The sequence below is a fragment of the Scyliorhinus canicula genome, chromosome 23 (assembly GCF_902713615.1).
Source record: "Scyliorhinus canicula chromosome 23, sScyCan1.1, whole genome shotgun sequence".
NCBI lineage: Eukaryota > Metazoa > Chordata > Chondrichthyes > Carcharhiniformes > Scyliorhinidae > Scyliorhinus > Scyliorhinus canicula.
Window position 1 is genome coordinate 15,532,236 of NC_052168.1, and position 12,708 is coordinate 15,544,943.

The following is a 12,708-nucleotide window of genomic DNA, read 5'->3' on the forward strand; positions in this document are numbered from 1 at the left end:
TGGAAACAGAAAATGCTGGATAAACTCACAGGCAGCACCTGTGGAGCGAGAAACAGTTTTTAAAAATAAATTTTGAGTATTCAATTCCAATTAAAGGGCAATTTAGCATGGCCAGTCCACCTACCCTGCACATCTTTTGGTTTGTGGGGGTAAAACCCACCCACACACGGGGAGAATGTGTCGACTCCACACGGACAGTGACCCAGAGTCGGGATCAAACCTGGGATCTCGGCACCATGAGACAACCGTGCTAACCACTTGCGCCATCCAGCTGCCCCTAGCGAGAAACAGAGTTAACGTTTTGGATCTAGATTTTCCTTCTACAGGGCTGGTACAGAATAGTATGTGGAGCAGGTTGGCTATGGTGAAATTAGGAAAATGCGCTAAAATGTGACAGTAGACAGACAAAGGCTAATATTTAAAGAAGTTTGATTTGGAGTCATAGAGGTTTACAGCATGAAAGCAGGCCCTTCGGCCCAACAGTTTTTACCACTAAGTTAGTGCCAATTGCCCCCATTTGGCCCATAATCCTCTATACCCATCTTACACATATAACTGTCTAAATGCTTTTTAAAAGACAAAATCTACTACTGCCTCTGGCAGCTCATTCCAGACACTCACCACCCTCCGTGTGAAAAAAGTGCCGCCCTGGACCCTTTTGTAACTCTCCCCTCTCACTTTAAACCTATGCCCTCTAATTTTAGACTCCCCTACCTTTGGGAAAAGATGCTTACTATCTATGGTCTACTCTACAACAAATATACATTCCTCTTAGACACATAGACGAAACAGGAAAGGTCAATCAGTGCCTATCAAAAGAAGTGAATTGAAGATTGCATTAGATCAAAGGGAGTGGATTATAAAGTTGCCTGGTGAGCCCCAGAATTGGGGGCAATTTAGAATCCAGCAAAGGAGGACCGAGAAATTGATAAAAGGAAGGGAAAATAGAATACGGATGCAAGCCAGCAAGGAACATAAAGGCGGATTGTAAAAGTTTCTTTAGGTTTGTTAATAGGAAAAGATTAGCAAGGAGGAATGTGGGTCCATTGCAAGTGGAGAGAGGGGAATTTATAATGCAGCCTAGGGAAATTGCGGAGAAACTAAACAATGACTTTGTGTCTGTCTTCGCAGAAGACGGCAGCACGATAGCATGGTGGTTAGCATAAATGCTTCACAGCTCCAGGGTCCCAGGTTCGATTCCCGGCTGGGTCACTGTCTGTGCTGAGTCTGCATGTCCTCCCCGTGTGTGCGTGGGTTTCCTCCGGGTGCTCCGGTTTCCTCCCACAGTCCAAAGATGTGGGGGGTAGGTGGATTGGCCATGCTAAATTGCCCGTAGTGTCCTAAAAAGTAAGGTTAAGGGGGGGTTGTTGGGTTACGGGTATAGGGTGGATACGTGGGTTTGAGTAGGGTGCTCGGCACAACATCGAGGGCCGAAGGGCCTGTTCTGTGCTGTACTGTTCTATGTATGTTCTATGTAAGAAGTTACAAAAAAATCTCCCAGAAATACGAAGCTACCCAGGGGCTTTGTGAAAGTAAGGGACTGGGCTGGTTTGGTGTTACATCTGAGAGAAACCTCAGACCGTGTCGCAACTCTCTCGGTGTTGCACAGAACTGTCGGCCTGAAGAGAATCTCATTGAGACACACACACAGTTCTTACAGGACTTGGCAAGGCCGATGCAGGGAGGATGTTTCCCCTGGCTTGGAGGGGGGCAAAAACTAGGGAACACAGGCAGGCCGTTTAAGACCAAGATGAGGAGGAATTTCTTCATTCAGAGGGTGGTCAATCTTTGGAATTCTTTGCCCCAGAGGGCTCAGGAGGATCAGTCATTGCGTATGCTCAAGATTTCCAACTATTTAAGATATCAAAGGATGTGGGGATAGTGCGGGAGAATGGCTTGGAGGTGAAAGGTCAGTCATGATCTAGTCGAACGACAGAGTAGCCTCGAGGGGCTGAATGGCCAACCCTTGCTCCTCTTTCCTCAGGGTTCAGTCTCTGGAGTTGGGATTTGAACCCACGACCTCGGGCTCTGATGAGTGGAATGTCAGCCATGTTATGTGTTTACTCATTTGGCCTGATGATCCTCTATGTGAACTGTCTCTCCTGCCCCATTAGTGACTGTTTCCAACTATTGCTCATTTAGAAAAACATGGTTTCTTTTTGTTTCTCTTCCGCCAGCACTGACATTTCTTGGGTATGCGGGTGGTAAGGAGCCAGAAGCTGAACATGAGGGCGCTGGAGGAGAAGTTCGGGCTGGCGAGGGGGGAATGACTTTCGGAACTTGCAGGTGCAGGATTTCATACGCAGACAGGTCCCGTCCTTTCCACGCCTTCCACCAAGGGGGATCCAGGACAGAGTAATTTCCAGGGGTGAGGTAGGAGAGGGGAGAGTCTCAGATATTTATAAGGAGCTTATGGGAGTGGAGGACATAGGGACCGAGGAACTGAAACTTAAGTGGGAGGAGGAGCTTGGTGGGGAGTTGGAGGGAGGCGTATGGGCAGACGCTCTGAGGAGGGTAAACGGAACCGCAACATGTGCCAGGCTCGGTCTGATTCAGTTCAAGGTGGTTCACCGGGCCCACATGACGGTGGCCCGGATGAGCAAATTCTTTGGGCTGGAGGACAAGTGTGCTAGATGTGGGGGAGGACCAGCGAACTATGTCCACATGTTCTGGGCGTGTCCAAAACTCTGGGGATACTGGCAGGGATTTGCGGACGTCATTTCCCGGGTACTGAGAACAAGGGTGGCGATGAGTCCAGAGGTGGCGATTTTTGGGGTGTCGGAAGACCCGGGAGTACAGGAGGGGATAGAGGACGACGTTGTGGCGACGGATACTGTTGGCCTGGAGGGACTCAATGACTCCAAAGACCGAAGTATGGCTGTCGGACATGGCAAGCTTTCTCGGCTTGGAAAAAAAATCAAGTTCGCCTTCCGAGGATCACTATCGGGGATCGCCCGGGGGTCGCAACCATTCATCGACTTCTTCGCAGGGAACTAATCGTCAGCAGGGGGTGGGGAGGGTAGAATAGTGTAGAGTAGGGGGGAAGAATAGGTGGGTCTATCTGTAAGAGTGGTACTGTTATTTGCACTATGTTTTCTGTAATTGGTGCACACTAATGCATATTGTTACTGTTTACAATGCCAAAAATACCTCAATAAAATTGTCTGCTCGGGCAGCACGGTGGCCTAGTGGTTAGCACAACCGCCTCACGGCGCTGAGGTCCCAGGTTCGATCCCGGCTCTGGGTCACTGTCCGTGTGGAGTTTGCACATTCTCCCCGTGTCTGCGTGGGTTTCGCCCCCACAACCCAAAGGTGTGCAGAGTAGGTGGATTGGCCATGCTAAATTGCCCCTTAATTGGAAAAAATAATTGGGTAATCTAAATTTATGAGAAAAAAACCTCAGTTCACTCTACGTACCATCACTCTTTGCCAAGGCTTTTTAATGCACCTCAGCAAGCTAATTTTAACCATGAGTCTTTGTAGTTTCATCATAATTTCCATTCCTATTCCTGTCAGCCCTGCAGAGCCACAACACAGGAAGTATTTTATTAATAGACTTCATCTGGAGAGTTGCTCACACATTATGCTGTGTTTCTATTGCCACCTGTTGGTTTATTCACCACAACACCAGGTTAAAGTCCAACAGGTTTATTTGGAATCACAAGCTTTTGGAGCGGAGCTCCTTCATCAGGCGAATTAGGAGAGAATTATTTTAAAATGATGCATCAATCTAATGCGATATTACTCACAAATATTTTCCTTTTAAATTTAAGATTTTTAATAATAATAATCTCTATTGTCACAAGTAGGCTTACATTAACACTGCAATAAAGTTACTGTGAAAATCCCCTAGTCGCCACATTCCGGCGCCTGTTTGGGTACACAGAGGGAGAATTCAGAATGTCCAATTCGCCTAACCTTTGGACTGTTATTTCACAGCGCCAAGGTCCCAGGTTCAATTCCCGGCTTGGGTCACTGTCTGTGCGGAGTGTGCACGTAGCACCCGGAGGAAACCCACACAGACACGGGGAGAACGTGCCCACTCCGCATAGACAGTGACCCAAGCCGGGAATCGAACCTGGGACCTTGGCGCTGTGAAATAACAGTGCTAACCACTGTGTTACTGTGCCGCCCAATTTGATTTTCTATTTGAACCCCTCATTCTTTGTCTTCCATTCTTTCTCTCTCTGCTGGCTTCTCAGTCGGTCACTGCCTTGATTTTACAATTCTCATCTTCATTTTTCAAATCCCTCCGTGGCCTCTTTCTGCTCACTCTCCATAAGCTCTTTCAGCCCTATAATCCCAAAAGAATATTATGGCATTGCTCCAATTCTGGGCTTGTTCACACCCTCGATATTCATTGCTTCATCATTCGAGGCTGTGTTTCAACTGACTAGGCCACAAGCTCTGGAAGTCCCCCTCTAAATCTCTTTGCTTCTCGATCCTCTCATAAGACTCTCCTCCTAACCTACCCTAACCCATTAGAACCATAGAATTGCTAAGGTGCAGAAGGAGGCCATTCAGCCCATCGAATCTGGACCGACCCTCTGAAAGAGCACCGGCAGGCCCACTCCCCCCCCCCCCGCCCTATCCCTGTAACCTCACCTAGCGTGCACACCTTTGGACACTAAGGGGCAATTTGGCATGGCCAAGCCACCTAACCTGCATATCTTTGGACTGTGGGAATAAACCCACACAGACATGGGTAGAATCCACAGTCACTCAAGGCCAGAATTGAACCCGGGTCCCTGCGCAGTCAGGCAGCAGTGCTAACCACTGTGTCACTGGCCAGGTTTTCCTGATATCTCCTAATGTGTCTTGGTGTCAAGATGTACACTCTTGTGATGCACTTTGGGATGACCTACCATGTTAAAGATCCTATAGAAGCACAGTCCTTGACCTTCTAGGTGGTTAGAGGTTGCAGGTTGGAAGGTGTTATCAAAGGGGCCTTGGTGAGTTACTGCAGGCAATTTGTAGATGGTACACATGGCCACTGCATCAATGGTGGAGAGAGTGAGTGTGAATATTATTGGGCTATAATTTCTCAAACTCCGTTCCCCTGACTTGGGTCCCAGTCTTTCTTTGATCCTTGCATCTTGTTGCAGGTTCCTGAACAATCCCTCCCTCCATGCATTGTCCCAGTCATTAGATAACGGTAAAATGGCCATAGTCCCAGAGGCTGCTTTCCCTTTTTTTTTTGGGTGGAGGGGAGGGAGGGGGGGGGGGGGGGAGGGGGGGGGGGCGGGGGGGGAAAGAGAGCTGACTGGTGGTGATTTAACCTGAGGATCACCACACCTCAGGCAAGGGGCAAGGTTGAGAAGGTGGAGCCTCCCAGGCATTACTCCTCTCCTAAAAGAGGCAATTGGGAAAAATGCTGCCTGTCAGCTGTCTCTCCTCCTGTAATCACTGACACTCCAAGGACCCTTTCTCGAACAATAGGAGAACCATGGCAGTTTCCAGCACGAAAGGAGGCCACTTGGCCCATTGCGTCTAATGGTCTCTTCCCAATCTATCAAAGCATTCCATGTGGCAACGATGGTGACCATGGCAACTGTCATCGAATTTTTGTAAAAGCCCACCTGGTTCACCAATGTCGTTTAGGGAAGGAAATCTTACCCGGTCTGGCCTACATGTGACTCCAGACCCACAGCAATGTGGTTGCCTCTTAACTGCCCCTCTGAAATGGTCTAGCAAATGGCGGGGTTTCTCAAGCTAGAGGTGAAATTTGCCCTAAGGGGATCAGTGCAGGGGTTTTTCAGGAGGTGGCAGCCATTCCTGGACTTCCAAGCAGAACGAGAGAAACAGGCCAGCAGCAGCAGCAGCAACCCGGGGGGAGGGGGATGTTTTGTTGTTTTATACTAAAGGGACGGGCATAGTTGTTCTGTACCATTGTCGGGCATTAATTCACTTCCTCTTCTGCGTATACGCGGGGGATGGGGGGGGGGTTTCTGTCCTGTCTATTGAAGGGACGGGCAGATGTTTTGGGGGAATGATGGGTGTCAGTTTATCTCTTCCGCTGTGTGCGCGCTGGGGGGGAGGGAGCGGGGGGGGGGGGGGGGAGACTATTTCTGTTCTTTGTAAAAAAAAATCTGTCTTTTTGTTGTTGATATTATGCAAAAATGTGAATTAAAATTATTTTTTTAAAAAATGAAATGGTCTAGCAAGCCACTCAGTTCAAGGGCAATTAGGGCTGGGCAATAAATGCAGGCCTTGCCAACAATGCCCACATCCCATGAAAGATTTTTTTAAAATGTTGGACAGTGTACCTACGTAGGTACTGGTCAAAGACCGTATTTTATTCATATGTACTACCTTCAGTGAAATGTGTTGTAGGAAGTTACTATTCAGGCTCACTGAAGAGGAATGGCTATTTAGGATTTCATCAGTCTTGTAGTAACTCCAGCTTGTATCAAGTTTCAAGTGGGGCTTCTTAATTATGTTGCTCCTCTTTGTTCCCCCATCTTGATAGAGTGATCTTGGCTCCCCATTGTTCCTCCTTTATGTTTAATGTGAAGTCCAGGAACTTGATTCTCCACCACTGAGACAATGTCACCACGCCGGCATCAAAACGGTGGAGTTTTACTCCTGAAATTCCTGCAAAAAAGTGAAACAAATTCATAGCCCTGCAGGGGCTCAGCAGGGACCCGGAGTGAATCTCGCAGCTTTTGCTGCAGATACGGGCCTCCGCGCGTCCGGGTCAGAGAACACGGAATCGCACGGCGGGGGCCTCCAATGGCTGCGCTGTGCTCCATGGCGGACTCGGACCGCGGAGGTAGACCCACAAAGGAGACCCCCCGATCGGCCGCAATCCCGATCTTCAAACCCCGCACATTAATTCCCCGTCCGCTTATGAGGTGCATATAAGGCCCCCCCTGGCCTCCGATCTGCCCGCCCCTGACCAACCTCAAAGCACCAGGGCCCCAGGTTTGATTCCCGCTTGGGCCACTGTCTGTGCGGAGTCTGCACGTTACCCCCCATGTCTGCGTGGGTTTCCTCCGGGTGCTCCGGTTTCCTCCCACAAGTCCCGAAAGGTGCTGTTAGGTGAATAGAACATTCTGAATTCCACCTCTGTGTATCCGAACAGACGCCAGAGTGTGGCGACTAGGGGCTTTTCACAGTAACTTCATTGCAGTGTTAATATAAGCCTACTTGTGACAATAATAAAAATTATTACGAATATTAGTGGGGTATTCCTGTGTGGTTCTATTATCGAGTGTGTTATTAATGTTTTAGGTGTTATGAGGGTTCAGTAGAAGGGCGGCACGGTGGCACATTGGTTAGCACTACTGCCTCATGGCACCGAAGACCCGGTTCGATCTCGGCCCCAGGTCACTGCCGCGTGGAGTTTGCACATTCCCCCCGTGTCTGCGTGTGTCTCACCCCCACAACCCAAAAAGATGTGCAGGGTAGGTGGATTAGCCACATTAAATTGTCCCTTAATTGGGAAAAAGAGAATTGGGCACTCAAAATTTATATTTTATTTTTTTTAAATGAGGGTTAAGTAGCACAGTAGTTGCGTTTACTTGACTAGTAATACAGAAATCTGGACTAATGATCCTGGGACATGGGTTCAAATCTTCAGATTCAATTAAATGAACCAAGAATCTGTAAGCATCTGCAAAGTTGACCATGAAGCCATCAGACTGTTGTAAAAATCCATCTGGTTCACTCATATCTAGTTATAGAGAAGGACCTATAGAATCCATAGAAATCTTACAGTGCAGAAGGAGGCCATTTGGCCCATCAAGTCTTCACTGACCCTGCAAAAGAGCACTCCACCTTGGCCCACTCCCCTGAGCCATCCTTGTAACCCCGTGCGTTGATCATGACTAAACCACCTAACCTTTACATCTTTGGACTGTGGGAGGAAACCAAAGTACCCGGAGGAAACCCACGCAGACAAGGGGAGATGGCACAGACTCCGCACTGTCACCCACAACCGGAATCGAACCTGGGTCCCTGGCCGCCCCTGCCAAGTCTGGTCTATATATGACTCCAGACCTACCTATTACTCATCTGCTCTCTAAAATAGCGTAGCAAGCCATTCAAAGAAGTGGCTCACCAGCGCCTTATCAAGGGACAGACAATAAATCCTTGCCAGTGAAACCCACATCCTGTGAATGAATAATAAAGCATTATCAGGCATTTCAGAGAAATAAGTGGGTGATCTGTAACAAGATGCAATATACAAAACCAACATTTATAAAAAGCTCAAATGTGCAGCACTCAAGGACAAAAGTTGCACCTTTATTCAAAGAAGCAATTTACAATGGTTTAAAATAAATGAAATGAAAATGAAAATCGCTTATTGTCAAAATTAACTCCTCATAAAACCACTAGTTTCGGTAGCTCGCGAACAGGGCTGTTGTGAACATGGATTTCAATAGCCCAAAATGTGACGCCGCGACAATGTTCTGAAGGATGCCAGCAACGTTTCTCCATCAAAACCATATCAGAAAAAAAAAATGGTATATTGTTTCTAATTGCACACACAAATGTAACTTTAATTAGATATGTCCAGGCATGGGTCACTGTCCGTGTGGAGTTTGCACATTCTCCCAGTGTCTGCGTGGGTTTCACCCCCACAAACCAAAGATGGGCAAGTTAGGTGGATTGGCCATGCTAAATTGCCCCTTAATTGGAAAAAAACAATTGGGTACTCTAAATTTAAAAAAAAAGATAAGTCCAGGCACAAAAGCGCACAGAATTTCAGTGTCCATTGGCATCTACCAATTTTGCGAGTTAAGGAAGTGTCCTCTGGTTTCTAAGATTCAGCATTAGAATTTTCTCAGAGAATTAAGCAAACAAATGTCAAAAGACAGAAAATGATCTCTGACTAGAATCAAGTTCGAGAAAGGTACTTTGTTGTAACGGAGACTTTAAACAGTTGGGTAACTTTCCAGTTCCCAGTAAAACTGTGATTAATATAAAGATTTGACAAACAAATTTATGATCGGTTAATTACATGTTAAACTTGTTTTCAGTCTGTCATCACTTTCCACCTGTCTCATTCCTGTCTGCTACATGGAACTACATTCCATTATATTTTAGTGTACAGCATCTGTTCCAGTCTGTGTAAATCACTTGTATGCTATTGCTGACCATAACTAGGGCACCTATAGAAAAAGACTTGCATTAATGTTGCACCTTTCGGCGCAGTGGTTAGCACTGCTGCCTCACAGCGCCGAGGTCCCAGGTTCAATCCCGGCTCTGGGCCACTGTCCGTGGAGTTTGCACATTCTCCCCGTTTGCATGGGTTTCTCCCCCACAACCCAAAAAGATGTAAAAGCTTTGACTCGAAACGTTAGCTCTTTTCTCTCCCTACAGATGCTGCCAGACTTGCTGAGATTTTCCAGCATTTTCTCTTTCGTTTCAGATTCCAGCATCTGCAGTAATTTGTTTTATATAGGATATTGAGGGAGCTCTGCTGGTCTTCTGTGAATGAGTGCCATGGGATCTGTTACATCCACATGAAGGGCACATCTTATTCCCTGTTTCTCCTCTCACCTCCACCCTTTCCATGACTCTGTATTTGCTTTTTAAAAATAAATTTAGAGTACCTAATTCATTTTTTCCAATTAAGGGGCAATTTAGCGTGGCCAATCCACCTAGCCTGCACATCTTTGGGTTGTGGGGGCGAAACCCACGCAAACACGGGGAGAATGTGCAAACTCCACACGGACAGTGACCCAGAGCCGGGATCAAACCTGAGACCTCGGCGCCGTGAGGCAACAGGGCTAACCCACTGCGCCACCGTGCTGCCCTCTCAACCAGAACATTAACCTGTCTTTCAGAGGCTGTGTAATTTATTGCATATGTCCCATGTCAAAACTGCCTTAGAAAATTAATTGCCCTTCAGAAGCTGAATGAATTTTAAATACATATAGAAAATAGAATTTTAAATAGATGCACAAAAATGTGTGCGTCATGTGCAAAATATTGTTAAGTATTTGTGTTATACAAACATAATATTCAATGGCAGGTACAGTTGGTCATTTTCCAAACCTTTTTTTAAAATTATAAATTTAGTGTACCCAATTCATTATTTCCAATAAGGGGCAATTTAACGTGTTCAATCCATCTACCTTGAACATCTTTGGGTTGTGGGGGCGAAACCCATGCAAACATGGGGAGAATGAGCAAACTCCACACGGACAGTGACTCAGAGCCGGGATCGAACCTGGGACCTCGGCGCCGTGAGACTGCAGTGCTAACCACTGTGCCACCGTGCTGCCTCCTTTCCAAACTTTACAGCTGCAACATAAATAAGTACAAATGCAAAACGAGTACCAAATCAGTGTTTGTAATCGGCGTTCTAAAGAGACTGTTTAAACAGAGAAGGAAAATCATTGGCTGAGTATCATTAATAAATACCAGCTCAACGTTGCCTTCACGTTTTCCTTCCCTCAGTTTTCCTTGGCCAGAGCTATCTGCACAGCTGTATGAGTTTTGTTTTTTGAACACACAAGTCTTTGGTTACAGAGATTAGTGTAAACTATCCTGGCAAAGAAATTATTAATTTTGACTAAGGGACAAAAATCTTTCTATGGTGTATATGTTACTCAACAAGACTTTTTTTTTTAAATTAAAATTTAGAGTACACAATTATTTTTTTCCAATTAAGGGGCAATTTAGCATGTCCAATCCACCTACCTGCACATTTTTGGGTTGTGGGGGCGAAACCCACGCAAACACGGGGAGAATGTGCAAACTCCACACAGACAGTGACCCAGAGCCGGGATCGAACCTGGCGCCGTGAGGCAGCAGGGCTATCCACTGTGCCACCATGCTGCCCTACTCAACAAGACTTATGAACAGAACGAAAAAAGCAGATTTTACATTAGCAATGTGCATATAATTGCAAATAATTATCATTGTGCAGAAGATTCTGATGCAAGGTTAATGTCATCTGAAGCAGTCCATGTCCAAATGCAGCAAGACCTGAACAATAACATTCATGCCACACAATTGCCAGGCAATGGCTATCTCCAATAAGAAAGATTCAAACCATTGCCCAATGATATTCAATGGCATTACCATCACTGGATTTCCCACTATCAACATCCTGGGGGTTACCATTTACTAGAAAGTGAATTGGACTAGTCATATAAATACTGTGGCTACAAGGGCAGGGCAGAGGCTGGGAACCTGTGGTGTGTAACTCACCTCCTGATTCCCCAAAGCCTGTCCACCACCTACAAGGCTGAAGTCAGGAGTGTGATGGAATATTCTCCACTTGCCATCCCTTCCACAAACATTCACTCCTTCTGCCACTGACTTGGCATCTACAAGATGTACTGCAGGAACTCACCAAGGCTCCTTAGGCAGCGCCTCCCAAACCCACGACCACTACCATCTCGAAGGACGAGCAGCAGATAACTGGGACGCCACCATTTGGAAGCACCCCTCCAAGTCACTCAATGATTGGAAATATGTTGGCTGTTCCTTCACTGTGGCTGGGTCAAAATCCTGGAACTCCCTCTCTAATAGCAGAGTGGGTGTATCTACACCACACGGACTGGGCGGTTCATAAAGGCAGCTCCCCACCATCTTCTCAAGGGACAACGAGAGATGGGCAATAAATACTGGCCTTATTGAGCCAAGCCCACATCCCTTAAAAATGTATAAAATGAAATGAAAATCACTTATTGTCATAAGTAAGCTTCAAATGAAGTTACTATGAAAAGCCCCTAGTCGCCACATTCTGGCGCCTGTTCGGGGAGGCTGGTATGGGAATTGAACCGCGCTGCTGGCCTGCCTTGGTCTGCTTTAAAATCCAGCTCTTTAGCCCTGTGCTAAATCAGCCCCTGGTAACATAACTAGAGACAAGCAATCCTCTTTAAGGTATCGATAGAGATGACAGATACCCTCACAAGAGGATTTTGTTGTACTACTTGGCAGCATCTTGCATATTTTAAACAAGATTTTAAAAAATATTTTCCAAGAACGTGTTTCCAACAATATTACAGTTTCATAATCTTGTGGTATGTTGTCATTCTTAATATGTACAACTGGGTAATAAGCACCAGTGGCATATTTGGCCACATCTGAAGGACAAATGACATTGAGCAGCTCTCAAGGACGAGAACCCTAGTGACCCTTCTCCCGCTCCTCAGGTACCCTCTCAGGCATTGTGGCACCCAGCGGAGTGCTCCCACTGGTGCCAATACTGTTCAGCTTAAGCTTGTACTGGTACTAACTTTATGATCAAGCATTAAAGGTTCAACTGACAAACATATAAAAGTTTCCTAAAAACAAAAGGCACATACCTGTTTTCCTACCCCCCCCCCCCCCCCCCCCCCCCCACCACTGCGGGCCAATTCCGCTCGAGCGTGGGCTGGTAAGCTTTTTCTTTCTTTAAAGAAAAAATAAATTTAGAGTACCCAATTCAATTTTTCCATTTAAGGGGCAATTTTGCATGTCCAATCCACCTACCCTGCATATTTTTGGGTTGTGGGGGTGAAACCCACACAAACACGGGGAGAATGTGCAAACTCCACAAGGACAGTGAGCCAGAGCCGGGATCGAACCTGGGACCTCGGTGTCGTGAGGCCGCAGTGCTAACCCACTGCGCCACCGTGCTGCCCCCTGGCAAGCTTTTTCAACCCCCCCCCCCAATGCTGATTAGTCTACAGATGTGCGATATGTGGCTTAATGGAGGCTCCCCATTTGGTTTCACACAGCATCTGTTCGGGAGCCTTTGGCAGT